Below are 16,016 nucleotides of genomic sequence, written 5' to 3' on the forward strand. Positions count from 1 at the left end.
AGGAACATGTAACAATGATTATAAACGTTAAATTTAAATAACTTAAGGTTTCTTTAACATCAGAATATTTTGAATTGACAGTTAACTTCCCTATCAAACTATTTTATCAAAGCTTTTCACCAATGATATCATTCTCACTTTCTTTGCACGCTGCAAAAAAAGACTACAAAAAAGAAAAATTGAATGAAAGAATTACCAAGATTTCTGATGGATTTGTTTTTATCTAGGTAAAGTTTGGCATTGTTCAATTAATGGTAGCTATTTGTAAAAAAATTCTGTTATTGGCATTATAATGATCTGAATCTAGTAGATGGATGTTGGTGACCACATTGCAATGTATATTTCCTTAAAGTACGAATGGGGGGTATATGATAGTGTTCATAATTGTTGATAGGTGGGAGTACAAACAAAGACAGAGTTGAAGGAAAAGAATTTAAGAGTGGAGTATGCCTTGAATGCAACAAAGCTATGCATGCATGTTATACAGAATTTATACTTACGGATAAGTACATCTTCCATAAGTGGGTAATTACACTTAGAACAACAGAAGTAAAGATGTTTAACCTTTTCCTACAATAGATAGATAAGATAAAGGAACCTACTTGTGATTCGTCGCTTCCTTTGAACTCCTTTGAATTGCTCCTGTTAATCTCGATCAAACTGAATTCGCTCAACTGGTACCTACCAACATAAACATAAGACAACAATAATCAAAGCATATGATCTATCTACTGTAAACAAATGGGATCAACAACATTTGAACATACATTCATCATAGGTGTAGACAAAAGTATTGGAAAAGGAACAAACAACTTTATTGACTGATAGAAGGAGAAGTGACAACCAATGTGGCTCGATCACGTGTCACTCATCCAGATTAATCCAAACCCTCATCACACCAATATCACATCAATCCAGTAGCATAACATTACTTGAAAGTGATTTCAAGTCTCAAACCAACAATATCTCTCTACAATCTCCAAGTTCCAGCCTCCTGATCACTATGATGAGTGGTCAATTTATAGGGAAATGCAAGTGGTTTTATCATAAATAGGGTATTGAATGGTTTTCCATAATTGGATAGTTAGTTTCCATGGATAAAGGGATGAGAGGATAGAGGGTTAAATGATCCATAGCCTATCCAAAATTGAGCTCATAGGATGAGATAAGAGTCGGGCATCCTTCTAGAATGCTCTAGAATCAGGGAATATTCCTAGAATCCTATGTCAATTTCACTCATCCTCGCCTAGCATAGGCTTAAGTGGGCCTAAGTGCTCTGGAACACAGGGCTGAATGGGCCTACCTGCTATGTAGAGCAGTTTCCCCTGACCAAGGCTGTGTTGATGTCCCAAAGAAGCATTTCAGCAGGGTTTCAAACTAGGAAACTTTTATGGATGAAAACATTCAATATGATGACTTGTCTAGGGCATGTAACAACTGAAATTAGGATTTGATGAGCCCTATTTGTACTGATTTGATCATCGAGAGTGATGTGCCCAAATATACTCGTAACAGCTGCCCGCTAAAGCATGAAGTTGAAAATGATAATGTTGAGTGATATGCTTTATGATGTGATGAGGAGGATTTGAAGTGGATGGTGACCTCCATCAATTACAATTCATAATATCATGATATCTTTAAATTTTTCATGAATTTCTAAGGGAAGGCATACCCATACTAAACATATAAACTTTTCATTACATGTACATAAATCCGATAGTCGTCTACAGATATAGACCCATGATAGGATGACCATCTATGTAAAACCATCGTACAGATGATCTAGTAATCTCCTAAAATCGCAGCCCGGATGGATGAAACTAGATCCAAGGTCTTCTATCTCGTCCAATCATTCACTCAAGTATGAGTCTAACCATGTGAAAATGTGATCTGAAGTCAAACATGGGAAGACATCGTCTGATTACAAGGCAATGGTGTAAGTTGTTAATAGATGCGAGAGAAATCACCGATAATGATAATGATTCTCAAGGTACTATAGTACATTCTGCATGATGTGAATAGATGTTTTAATGTCGAACACCATACAAATTATTTCGGTCGAAGGCCTGTGATGTCAACATGTTGCTGGAAGTGAGAAACTTGCCATTGATGTATGCAAGCCTCAAGGTACTAGAAGGGTGTTTCTAAGTCAACTTCCTGGATAATGCGCTGATGTCAACAAGAAGTGACACGTTGTAGGAGGGCCTTGATGTATCCCCCATGAACAACATGAAACAAGTGTAATGATTTTGAAGATAGAATGTGACTGACGACACAATGTTCAAGAATGGGAGTCATGAAAATGAAGGTTTATGAGTATTGCGAAGGATGAAGTTTACTGAGTGAATTCTCTTCAACATGTCAGAGACACTGAATGAATTGGCAACATTGACCCAAAACCAAAGTGATGGATAGTGTGATAGACCATAGGTATGATAACCATCAGGAAGATAACCCAATCCAAATAGCCACAGAGAAGAAGTTAAAAGTGTCATGTTCAAGAGCGACTTGCTACCATAAAGTGATTTATCCCTTTTCCCATTTTCCCCAGTCATTTCTAACTAGTGCCTCTTTATTTTTTAAACAAGCTTGAGGAGGATAACAATGCTTGAAGTATAATTCCACCCTTCGGGTGAATCCATCACTATGTGATGTTTTAATGAGTCTAGCGAACGTGAAACTCAGTCTTGTCATGATGGACAGGTTTGTCGTTATTTTATGATTTAATGAGTTTAAGGATAATGAGAACTCGGTTCTTTTCATGTTTAGAGAGCTTGAAAAGGGACAAAAAGAAAACTCCACAAGTTCCTTTTCGTAAATTTGTCTCTCAAGTCCAAAAAAGTACAAAATAATACAAGAGAGAACCATTTGACCATGTTTGATCAACGTATTCCTTTTTCATAAGTAATCAATCTCAGTCTGGAAAAGGGTTAAACTTGTAGTGAGTAGATGTCGTTTCCAATCCATTTATGAGATGAAAAGGAAAAGCACCCGACAATCTTTTCATGTTTAAAGAGTAAAAAAAGAGCTTGAAAGCATACCCCCTATTTATATTTTCTCTTAACAAGTCAAAAAGGAAAATACTCTGCAATCTTTTCATTTTTTACGAGTCAGGAAAGAGCTTAAAGGTGACTTGTCCTAAAGGAACGAGTGGTATTAAGGGTAACAACTAGTTTTGGCAATGGTGGAACTACTCAAAACATGTAATGGTCAAGAGGCTAGCTAATAAAACCACTCATCGCTGCGATCCCTTAGGAAACGAAAAACAACCAAGTGAAAGCATATGATCGACCAAAGAGATGGTGGCGATGGAAGGAGAGAAAACAAGGCTCATCTTATGGAAGAGGCTGATAGAATGGAAATCACGAGGGTTAAAATGGAGATGGGTTCACTTTTACACAAGCTTGAACCGTAGGGAACTATGCTTGGATTAAGTTTCATGTTTACACAAGCTTGAAATGAAAAACTATGCTTGGATTTAGTTTCATTTTTTACACAAGCTGGGTGCATTTTTACACAAGCTTGAACCATGAGAAAACTATGCTTGATATTGGTTTACATGCCCCCAACATGATGAATCAATTTGAGGTGCATGCCCCCCAAGCTTCATTACATTCACCTATGTAGACTACTCATGGCTATCAAGTGGATGTAATGAAGGTTCATTTATGAGATCAAGTGAAAGGCTTGATTGGGATTATACAAGATCTAATCAAATACTCGAATTGGAACTTTGCTCCAGGGGACCTTGTTTCATTTTTTAATGAACTTAACCCAAGAAAAGGAACTCTGCTTAGATTCCTTGTTTCATTTTTTAACGATATTGATACAAGGTAAGGAACTATGCTTGGTTGAAACAGTAAAAGAACTATCCTCATATTCCTTGTTTCATTTTTTTACGTGCTTGACACAAGACAAGGAACTACGCTCAAATTCCTTGTTTCATTTTTTAACGAGCTTGACACAAGGCAAGGAAATATGATCCGATTCCTTGATCATGACCCATAAGAGGTCATGACTTCAAAGAAGTTCTCATCATATGGGAGAACCATGCTCTAGAAGGTATACATAGCAAGGAATCCATTAGAGAGATTTGGTTCCAGTCTCGCCAGTACATAATGCCCAACATCACGGTATTGATCGTCAGAATGGGTTACCACATAATTGACCCATTGCTGGGAAGATACCATTGGGACAAAAGGACCTTTTAGGGAAGATGGTTGACTGGAAGCCATATTTGGACCGGGAAAATGAAATTTGGTCAATGGTGACAATTATGCCTTCATGCCGGAAACACATCACCTGAAAGATTATTGAAACAATAGCTCCCATGTCATAAACATAGTCACGTCCAAGAAGTAAATTGTAATATAAAGGGCCTGGGACTGCCATCACATTGAGATAAATAATTTTTCCTCCCAAAGTAATAGGAAACTGAGGAATGATCCCTAATGGTTGACTGGTTCCTCTGTTAAAAGCCAACAGATTCTGGGTAACAGGCACAAGTGACGGTGAATTGAGCACCTTCCAAGCAGTGGAGCAAAGGATACTCACAGATGCACCTTCATCTATAATAGTGCCAAATACAATCATATTATAAACCAATACTATGATCTAGAAAGGTACATAAGAAGGAAGATGACATCCTACCAATTGATTCCAATCAAAGGAAGTGAACAGACTACTTTGGAGGGGGTACCGTAAGAACATGAGAATTACCCCCTTGAGTTATGAGAACATGAGGATTTTCCTCCTGTCATGATGGAACATGAGGGTTTCCTCTAAGCTAATTGGAATCTGAAGAAATGAAAAGAACCTGAGTGGTATGATACTCACTCTCTATGGGAAAGGTACAATTAACTGAAGGTGAAATTGGGTCAACTATTTCCTTGACTTGTGATTGGTCAGGTATAGACTCATGGGATTCACATTCAAAGAGAGTGGGTTTGACCAATGGTTGATTTGGGTCAGTCACTTCATCAACTAGTGAAGGATTAAGGGAGAGTCTCTTGTAACCAGATGGAAGTCGTTACGGAGAAGCAAGACGGTTATCCAACACTTTTTAGGCTTCGTCCAGATAGGGAAAAAGGTGAATGGGATTATTTCCTTCTCATAAACTAGAGGGAAACTTAACTTTACCCTTCTTATTGAATTGAGGCTTCTGTGATCCATATCAAGTTTATGAGAGAAAATATTTCGGCGTAAATCACATGATATTTCATTTGTAGACACGTTTTGAACCAACCGGTGTGGTTCATCGTCAAGACAAGTTGAGGAATTAGATCTAGGTTGCATGTTAAATTGTAAGAGCAGAACTTCCGATGGCTATATTTGACCAGGCAATGGCTATATTGAACTGGTAGGCTAGACCGACTAACGGCTATATTTGACTGGGAAACAGCTAGATAGACTAGACCAAGGGACTGGGAAAGGAGAGCAAGACTCTATTTAATTAAAAATTTAATCAATAGGAGGTTTTTTTTTTCTTTTTTTTTTTTGCATGTGGTTCATGAGCACCCTGGTCAGTGAGTGATCGCTACATGCATGGAAAAATTTGGGCGATAGCTGGGCTAAATCACCCCTCGGCCTACTGCAAGACCTGACCCCAAGGGCTTCGGGTGGATTCGACCCTGTGACCTCCCGATGGCGAGGCACGGTTTTTGACCAACTGAGCTAACCCTTGGGGCTTTTAATCAATAGGAGTTAATCACATAAGATAAATAAATAATTAGTTAGTTAATTGAAAGTTAGTTAAGTATTAAATAAAACTAGGTGATGTATTAAATAAACAAATAAGTTAAAGTTACAGATTTAAATTATTATTAAACCAATAGTAAGTTTCTTATACTATTATTAAATTAAAAAGGTTCTAAATTTATATATAATTAAATAGTTAATGGGAGGTTAGTTTAAAAAACATATGTAAGAATTACCATAAAATATACATAAAAGTTGTATAATTAAATATTTTAAAAATTCTAATTGTGAGTTAGTATTCTTATATTTATTACTATAACCACTAATTGTTTTTAGATCTATTAATCAATTTTATTAATTAATTTACGTCTTATAAGAATAATTCTTTTATATTTTAAATTTTTAATGAATTATTAGGAATTTATCATCACTATCTAATATATGTACTTTTTAAAATATAAATTAATAAGTTATAAAACATATTGACATTTTAATATTAACATATTACCCTTCTTTCCATGAACTTTACTAGCACTAGTTGATGGTGTATCACCAGCATGATCTCCAGAAGTTGATGACACAAGATGATGTGAAAGAGAAGACCATTATTCTAATATCTGAGGAATACTAGAACAATTTCGAAGAAGATGGTCTCCCACACAAAGTTTGCAAGGATATCAAAGTTTGTGAGGATTATCAGACTGTTTCTCATTAGAAGTTGCATTCGAAGCAATGGTTGCTTGGTTTCTCCCCGGCTGGATTTTCTTCTTCTTCCCTTTCTTATTCTTCTTATCCACCTGGTCACTATTGTCAATACTTTCACCAGGCAAAGAGGAAGAAGGGGAGGAAGAAACAACCAAGGAAGAAGGTAAAGGGTAAACTTTAGGATCAACTGGAGGTTGATTTTGTCTAGTTGTAGGAATATTGAATTGCAGGGCCAAGGAGGTTGAGAACAACCATACTAGAAAGCTGATGGTAAGTCCTAGAAGGGACAATGTAGCCATATAAGGAGCACTAGTATTTCTGAAAGGAAGAAAAGGACTAGGATTCCCATCAAAAGGAATTCCTTGATCGGTGGACTCCGATGTTGTTGCCATATGTCTGAACCTAAGATCAACTAAGGAGTGATGTGGAGGATGTTATTCGTGGGCAGTTAATTTTATCTTAATCAAAATAACATAACAAAACAAAAGAGGGATAATCTAGGAAAAAGGATTACCAAGTAACTATGAATTGCAATATACTGCCTCAGTAAACCAAGGACTTAACATACGTGCAGGTAATCTACTCGAATGTTGCTTTCGTTGTATCACAGTATACAAGGCGATCGAATCAGTTACCTATCAATGGATAGAAACCTAATGTAGTCCTCTCAAATATACCCGAAATTATGTGGAGGCCCAATCCATGTTAGCACTGTCTAATGCGAAACTGCATAGTGAGAGCATTCCCTTATACTTTTTGTACTATAACACCACCCGACATACCCGAAAGTATGTGGATGAGCTACAACATACTTACGAAGTGGAATGAGGTATCACACTTGGAATGTATCGCAGACCATTAGCGACAACTGCTATGTTTAACGATGCTGGCACATGTCTCTAGCCTAGACATCTAAATGTTATGTGTTAAGTTACAATGCTCCATTAGGTTAATTGAGATAAATTTTAGTTAATCTTGTTTAAAAGTTTGCCTTTCAGGTTCCACGCATGATATTTCTAGAACTCCTAGAATGCAACTAAGATGAGAAAATTTCTTTTCATTTGATTTAAACAATGAAAACCATAACTAAAATGGATAGAGCAATTAGACTTTCTAAACAAAGAGCATAGAGAACATTTAATGCAACTTTCCCTATACCATTCCTACAAGCACACACAAACTTCTAAATGCATTATGCATGTTTTTCTTTTCATTCCTTTAATGTTTAGATGAACATAAAGAAACTAAATGCACAAACGATCAATCAATGATTTCACAAGAAACAAAGACATTACGCCAGTTTCTTTTACAAAGAAATGAATACTTTGTGACAATTATTTTTTCAGAAAAGTAAAGACTAATCAATGTAAGTTAACTTTGAAAATGAATTGATAATGATAAATAAATCCGTTAAGAAGCACTAAACAATCAAGGTAAAAGTAGGGCTAGGAAAGAAAATGCAATTTGATTTTAGAGCCATAGAAAACATTGATCTTTCAGCAAACAACATCAGAAGCAACTTTGGAAAAAATCAAGCAAAAGATGGGTTTTTAGGCTTGAAAAGTATCAACGCAGTCCTGAGTGGGAGACAATGCGTTGTAGAGAACTGTCTCTAAGCTAAGGCTGCTTTGCAGCACACTGTGTTAAGAACAACACTGCACTGATGCTAGAGAGCACAATCAGTAGACATTTAAGCACACTTTGTTTGACCAAAAAGCTTCAAAATGTCTGAAAAGAGATCAATGAAGTCAAGTAAAGTCTACTAGGATGTAATATGATAAGGGTAAACTAACAGGAATGATGTTCGTTCCCCAGTATAGTCGCCAATTTGTTAAATAGAATTTTTACCTACGAATAAGTACATCTTCCCTAAGTGGGTAGTTACACTTAGAACAATAGAAGTAAAGATATCTCACATTTTCCTACAATAGACAGATAAAATAAAGGAACCTACTCGTGTTCCTTTGCTTCCTTTGATATCCTTTGAATTGCTCCCGTCGCTCCCGCTCAAACTGAATTCGCTTAATTGGTACTTGCCAACATTAACAGAAGATGGCAACAATAAAAGCATATGATCTATCTACTGTAAACAAATGGAATCAACAACATTTGAACATCCATTCATCATAGGTATAGACAAAAGTATTGGAAAAGGAACAAACGACTTTATTGATTGATAGAAGGAGAAGTTACACCCAATGTGGTTCGATCTTGTGTCACTCATCTAGCTTAGTCCAAACCCTCATCACAGCAATAACACATCAATCCAGTAGCATAACATTACTTGAAAGTGATTTCAAGTCTCAAACAACAATATTTCTCTACAATCTCCAAGTTCCAGCCTCCTAATCACTAGATGAGTGGTCAATTTATAGGGAAATGCAAGTTCATAAGGTATTGAATGGTTTTCCATAATTGGATAGTTAGTTTCCATGGATAAAGGGATGATAGTATAGAGGGTTGAATGATCCATAGCCTATCCAAAATTGAGCTCATATAAGAGTTGGGCATCCTTCTAAAATCCTCTAGAATCAATGAATATTCCCAGAATTCTATGTCAATTTCACTCATCCTCACCTAGAACATGCTTAAGTGGGCCTAAGTGCTCTGGAATGTATGTCTGAATGGGCCTACCTACTATGCAAAGCAGTTTCCCCTGACCAAGGATGTGTTGATGTCCTAAAGAGGCATTTCAACAAGGTTTCAAACTAGGAAACTTTCATGGATGAAAACATTCAATATGATGACTTGTCTAGGGCATGTAGCAACTAAAATTAGGGTTTGATGAGCCCTATTTGTACTGATCTGGTCATCGGGAGTGATGTTCCCAAATAGACGTGTAACAGCCGCCCCCTAAAGTATGAAGTCAAAAATGATAATGTTGAGTGATATGCTTTATGATGTGATGAGGAGGATCTAAAGTGGATGGTGACCTGCATCAATTACAATTCGTAATATCATGATATCTTTGATTTTTTCACGAATGGATGATGGAAGGCATACCCATAGTCAACATGTAAAATTTTCATTACATGTATATAAATTAGATAGTCGTCTACAGATATAGACCCATGATAGGATGACCATCTATCTAGTGCCATTGTACAAATGATTTAGTACTCTCCGAAAATCGTAGCCCAGATGGAGGAAACTAGATCTGAGTTCTTCTATCTCATCCAATCATTCACTCAAGTACTAGTATAACCCTGTGAAAATGTGATCTGAAGTTGAACATGGGAAGACACCATCTAATTACCAAGCAACGATGTAAGATGTTAACAGACGCGAGAGAAATAACCGATAATGATAATGATTCTCAAGGTACTACTGTACATTCTGCATGGTGTGAATAGATGTTTTGATGTCAAACACCATACAAAGTATTTCGGTTGAAGGCCTATGATCTCAACATGTTGCTAGAAGCGAGAAACTTGCCATTGATGTATGCAAGCCTTAAGGTACTGGAAGGGTGTTTCTAAGTCAACTTCCTATATAATGTGTTGATGTCGACAAGAAGTGACTCATCGCGGGAGGGCCTTGATGTATCCCCCATCAATTACACGAAACAATTGTAATGATTTTGAAGACATAATGTGATTGATGACACAATGTTTAGGAATGGCGGTCATGAAACTGAAGGTTTATGAGTATTTCAAAGGATGACGTTTACTGAGTGACTTGTATTCAACATGTTGACGACACTTAATGAATTGGCAACATTGAACCAAAACCAATGTGATGGATGGTGTGATAGACCATATGTATGATAACCATCAACCAGATAACCCAGCTCAAATAGCCACAGAGATGAAGTGAAAGTGTCATGTTCAAGAGCAACTTGCTACCATAAAGTGATTTATTCCTTTTTCCATTTTCCCCAATCATTGTTGACCAATACCTCTTTATTTTTTAAACAAGCTTGAGGAGGATAACATATTCTTTAACTATAATTCCACCCTTCGTGTGAATCCATCACTATGTGATGTTTTAAGGAGTGTAGCAAAGGTGAAACTTGTTCTTGTCATGGTGGACAAGTTTGTCGTTATTTGATGCTTTAACGAGTTTAATGACAATGAGAACTCAGTCCTTTTCATGTTTAGAGAGTTTGAAAAGGGAAAAAAAGAAAACTCCACAAGTTCTTTTTCATAAATTTGTCTCTCAAGTCCAAAAAAACATAAAATATTACAAGATAGAATCCATTGACCATGTTCAATCAACGTATTCCTTTTTCGTAAGTAATCTATCTCAGTCCAGAAAAGGGTTAAAGTTATACTGAGTAGATGTCATTTCCAATATGTTTGTGAGATGAAAAGGACAAGCGCCCGACAATCTTTTCATGTTTAAAGAGTCAGAAAAGAGCTTGAAAGTAGACCCCTATTTTTATTTTCTCTTAACAAGTCGAAAAGGAAAATACTTTGTGATCTTTTCATTTTTTACGAGTTAGAAAAGAGCTTAAAGGTGACTCATCCTAAAGTAACAAGTGGTATAAAGGGTAGCAACTTGTTCCAGCAATGGTGGAACTACTCAAAACATGTCATGGTCAAGAGGCTAGCTAATAAAACCACTCATTGTTGTGGTCCCTCAGGAAAGGAAAAACAACCAAGTGAAAGCATATGATCAGCCAAAGAGATGGTGGTGATGGAAGGAGAAAAACCAAGGCTCATCTCATGGAAGAGGCTGATAGAATGGAAATCATGAGGGTTAAAATGGATATGGGTACATTTGTACACAAGCTTGAACCATAGGGAACTATGCTTGGATTCAGTTTCATGTTTACACAAGCTTGAAATGAAAAACTATTCTTGGATTCAGCTTCATTTTTTACACAAGCTGGGTGCATTTTTACACAAGATTGAACCATGAAAAACTATGCTTGAGATTGGTTTACATGCCCCCAGCGTGATAACTCAATTCTAGGTGCATGCCTCCCAAGCTTAATTACATTCACCTAAGTAGACTACTCGTGGCTATCAGGTGGATGTAATGAAGGTTCATTTACGAGATCGAGTGAAATACCTAACTGGGATTTTATGAGATCTAATCAAAGACTCGAATTGGAACTTTTCTCCACGTGACCTTGTTTCATTTTTTAATGAGCTTGACCCAAGACAAGGAACTCTACTCAGATTCCTTGTTTCATCTTTTAGCGAGTTGACACAAGGCAAGGAAATATGCTCTGGGACCTATTTCATTTTTTAATTAGGTTGACATAGTAAAAGAACTATCTTCATATTCCTTGTTTCATTTTTTAACGAGCTTGACACAAGACAAGGGACTATGCTCAGATTCATTGTTTCATTTTTAACGAGCTTCACACAAGGCAAGGAACTATGATCTAATTCCTTGATCCCGACCCATAAGAGGTCATGACTTCCAAGAAGTTCTCATCAGATGGGAGAACAATTCTCTGGAAGGGATATGTAGCAAGGAATCCATTAGAGAGATCTTGTTCCAATGCCCCCAGTACATAATGCATAACATCACGGAATTGATCATAAGTTGATGTAGGCATGGAACGGGTTGCCACATAATTGACCCGTGGCTGGGAAGATACCATTGGGAAAAAAGGACCATTTAGGGAATATGGTTGAACGGAAGCCATATTTGGACTAGGAAAATGAAAGCTGGTCAATGGTGACAATTCTTCCTTCATGTGGGAAACACATCACCTGAAAGAGTGTTGAAACAATAGCTCCCATGTCATAAACATAGTCGCGCCCAAGAAGTAAATCGTAATCTAAAGGGCCTCGGACTACCATCACATTGAGATAAATAATTTTTCCCCCAAAGTCATAGGAATCTGAGGAAGGATCCCTAATGGTTGACTAGTTCCTTTGTCAAAAGTCAACAAATTTTGGGTAATAGGCACAAGTGGCGGTGAACTGAGTGCCTTCCAAGCAGTGTAGGAAAGGATACTCATAGATGCACCTTCATCTATAATAGTGCCAAATACAATCATATTATAAACTAGTACTATGGTCTGGAAAGGCACATAAGAAGGAAGACGACGTCCTGCCAGTCGATTCCAATCAAAGGAAGTAACCAGACTACTTGGAGGAGGTATCATAAGAATGGGGAATTACCCCCTTGATTTACGAAAATGGGAGGATTTTCCTCCTGTCTTGATAGAACAGGAAAGTTGCCTCTAAGCTCATTGGAATATGAAGAAACGAAAAGAACCCGAGTTGTATCATACTCACTCTCTACAGGAAAGGCACAATTAACTGAAGGTCAAATCGGGTCAATTGTTTCCTCGACCTGTGACTAGTCAGGTATAGACTCATGGGATTCACATTCAGAGAGAGTGGGTTTGCCCGACAATTGATTTGGGTTAGTCACTTCATCAACTAGTGAAGGATTAAGGGAGAGTCTCTTATAGCTATATGGAAGTCACTACGGAGAAGCACGACGATTATCCATCACTTTTTTGGCTTCATCCGGATAGGGACAAATGTGAATGGGGTGATTCCCTTTGCATAACCTACAGGGAAACTTAGCTTTACCATTCTTTCCATGAACTTTACCACTACTAGTTGATGGTGTGTCACCAGCATGATCTCCAGAAGTTGATGACATAGCATTGTGTGAATGAGAAGACCATTCTTCTAATATCTGAGGAATACCAGAACAATTTCAAAGAAGATGGTATCTCGTACAAAGTTTGCAAGGATATCAAAGTTTGTGAGGCTTATCGAACGGTTTCTCATCAGAAGTTGCATTCAAAGCAATGGTTGCTTGGTTGCTTCCCTGCTGAATTTTCTTCTTCTTCTTCTACTTCTTCCCTTTCTTATTCTTCTTATCCACCTGGTTACTATTGTCAATACTTTCACCAGGCAAAGAGGAAGAAGGGGAGGAAGAAACAACCAACGAAGAAGGTAAAGGGTAAACTTTAGGATCAACTGGAGGTTGATTTTGTACAGTTGCAGGAATATTGAGCTGCAGGGCCAAGGAGGTTGAGAACAACCATACTGGAAAGCTAATGGTAAGTCCCAAAAGGGAGAATGTAGCCATATAAGGAGCACTAATATTTATGAAAGGAAGAAAAGGACTAATATTCCCATCAAAAGGAATTCCTTGATCGGTGGACTCCGATGTTATTGCCATATGTCTGAACCTAAGATCAACTAAGGATTGATGTGGAGGATGTTATTCGTGGCCATTTAATTTTATTTTAATCAAAATAACATAACAAAACAAAAGAGGGATAATCTAGGCAAAAGGATTACCAACTAACTGTGAATTGCAATATACTGCCTCAGTAAATGAAGAACTTAACATATGTGCAAGTAATCTCCCCGAATGTTGTTTTTGGTGTATCACAGTATACAAGGCGGCTGAATCGGTTACCTGTGGATGGATAGAAACCTAATGTAGTCATCCCAAATATGCTTGAAATTACATGGAGGCCCAATCTGTGTTAGCGTTGTCTAATGTGAACTTGCATAGTGAGAGCATTCCCTTATACTTTTCTTACTATAACACTGCCGGATATACTCGAAAGTACATGGATGAGCTACGATATACTTACTTACGTGGAATGAGGTATCACACTTGGAATGTATTGCCCACAATTAACGACAGCTGCTATGTTTAATGACGTTGAAACATGTCTATAGCCTATACCTCTAAATGTTATGTGTCAAGTTACAATGCTCCATTAGGTTAATTGAGATAAATTTTAGTTGATCTTGTTTAAAAGTTTGTCTTTCAGGCTCACCGCGTGATTTTTCTGGAACTCCTAGAATGAAAATAAGATGGTAAACATTATTTTCATTTGATTTAAACAATGAAAAACTTAACTAAAAGGGATAGAGCAATCAGACTCTCTAAACAAAGAGCACAGAGCACATCTAATGCAACTTTCCCTATACCATTCCTACAAGCACACACAAACTTCTAAATGCATTATGCATGTTTTTATTTTCATTCCTTTAATGTTTAGATGAATAAGGAAACTAAATGCACAAACGATCAATCAATGCTTTTGGCAAGAAACGAAAACTTTATGACAGTTTCTTTTTGAAAGAAATGAATACTTTATGACAATTATTTTTCAGAAAAGTTAAGATTAATCAATGTAAGCTAACTTTGACAATGAACTAATAATGATAAATAAACCCCTTAAGAAACACTAAACAATCAAGCTCAAAGTAGGGCTAGGAAAGGAAATGTAATTTGATTTTAGAGCCATAGAAAACATTGATCTTTTAGCAAACAACATCAAAAGCAACTTTGAAAAAAATCAAGAAAAAGATGGGTATTTTGGCTTGACAGTGATGAACGTAGTCCCGAGTGGGAGATAGTGCATTGTAGAGAATTGTCTCTAAGCTAAGGCTGCTCTGTAGTGCACTGTGTCAAGAACAACACTGTGTTGATGCCAAAGAGCACAATCAACAGGCATTTAAGCACACTTTTGTTGACCAAAAAAACTTCAAAATGACTGAAAAGAGATCAATGAAGTCAAGTAAAGTCTACTAGGATGTAATAGGATAAGGGTAAACTACCAGGAACGATGGTTGTTCCCCAGTATGGTCACGAATTTATTATATGAAATTTATACCTACGAATAAGTACATCTTCCCTGAGTGGGTAGTTACACTTAGAACAATAGAAGTAAAGATGTTTAACCTTTTCCTACAATAGACAGATAAGATAAAGGAACCTACTAATAATCCTTCGCTTCCTTTGATCTTCTTTGAATTTCTCCTGTCGCTTCCGCTCAAACTGAATTTTCTCAATTGGTACCTACCAACATAAACAAAAGACGACAACAATCAAAGAATATGATCTATCTACTGTAAAAAAATGGACTCGATAAAATTTGAATATACATTCATCATAGGTATAGACAAAAGTATTGGAAAAGGAACAAACAACTTTATTGATTGATAGAAGGAGAAGTTACACCCAATGTGGTTCGATCCCATGTCACTCATCCAGCTTAGTCCAAACCCTCATCACACCAATAGCACATCAATCTAGTAACATAAAATTACTTGACAATGATTTCAAGTCTCAAACCAACAATATTTCTCTACAATCTCCAAGTTCCAGCCTCCTGATCACTATGATGAGTGGTCAATTTATAGGGAAATGCAAGTGGTTTTATCATAAATAAGATATTGAATGGTTTTCCATAATTGGATAGTTAGTTTCCATGGAGAAAGGGATGATAGGATAGAGGGTTGAATGAACCATAGCCTATCCAAAATCTTGCTCATAGGATGAGATAAGAGTTGGGCATCCTTCTAGAATGCTCTAGAATTAAGGAATATTCCTAGAATCCTCTGTCAATTTTGCTCATCCTCGCCCAACACAAGCTTAAGTGGGCCTAAGTGCTCTACAATGCAGGTCTGAATGGGCCTACCTAATATGCAGAGCAGTTTCTTCTAACCAAGGCTACGTTGATGTCCCAAAGAGGCATTTCGGCAGGGTTTCAAACTAGGAAACTTTCATGAATGAAAACATTCAATATGATGACTTGTCTAGGGCATGTAGCAACTAAAATTAGGGTTTGATGAGCCCTATTTGTAGTGATCTGGTCGTCAAGAGTGATATGCAAAAACAGACCTATAACAATGCAGAACATTATGCATAATCAATTACGGAATCTG

The 16,016-nt window shown here is 36.9% G+C and overlaps 1 pseudogene; it reads left to right on the plus strand.

The window, feature by feature from the left end:
• Positions 1-529, plus strand: part of LOC149173205 (ruBisCO large subunit-binding protein subunit beta, chloroplastic-like) — a 35,632-nt pseudogene extending 35,103 nt beyond the window's left edge.
• The last annotated feature ends 15,487 nt before the right edge of the window (positions 530-16,016 follow it).

The sequence above is a fragment of the Pinus tabuliformis genome, chromosome 4_2 (assembly GCF_031772625.1).
Source record: "Pinus tabuliformis cultivar Carrire ecotype Pingquan chromosome 4_2, CPIR1, whole genome shotgun sequence".
In the NCBI taxonomy this organism is placed as follows: Eukaryota; Viridiplantae; Streptophyta; class Pinopsida; order Pinales; family Pinaceae; genus Pinus; species Pinus tabuliformis.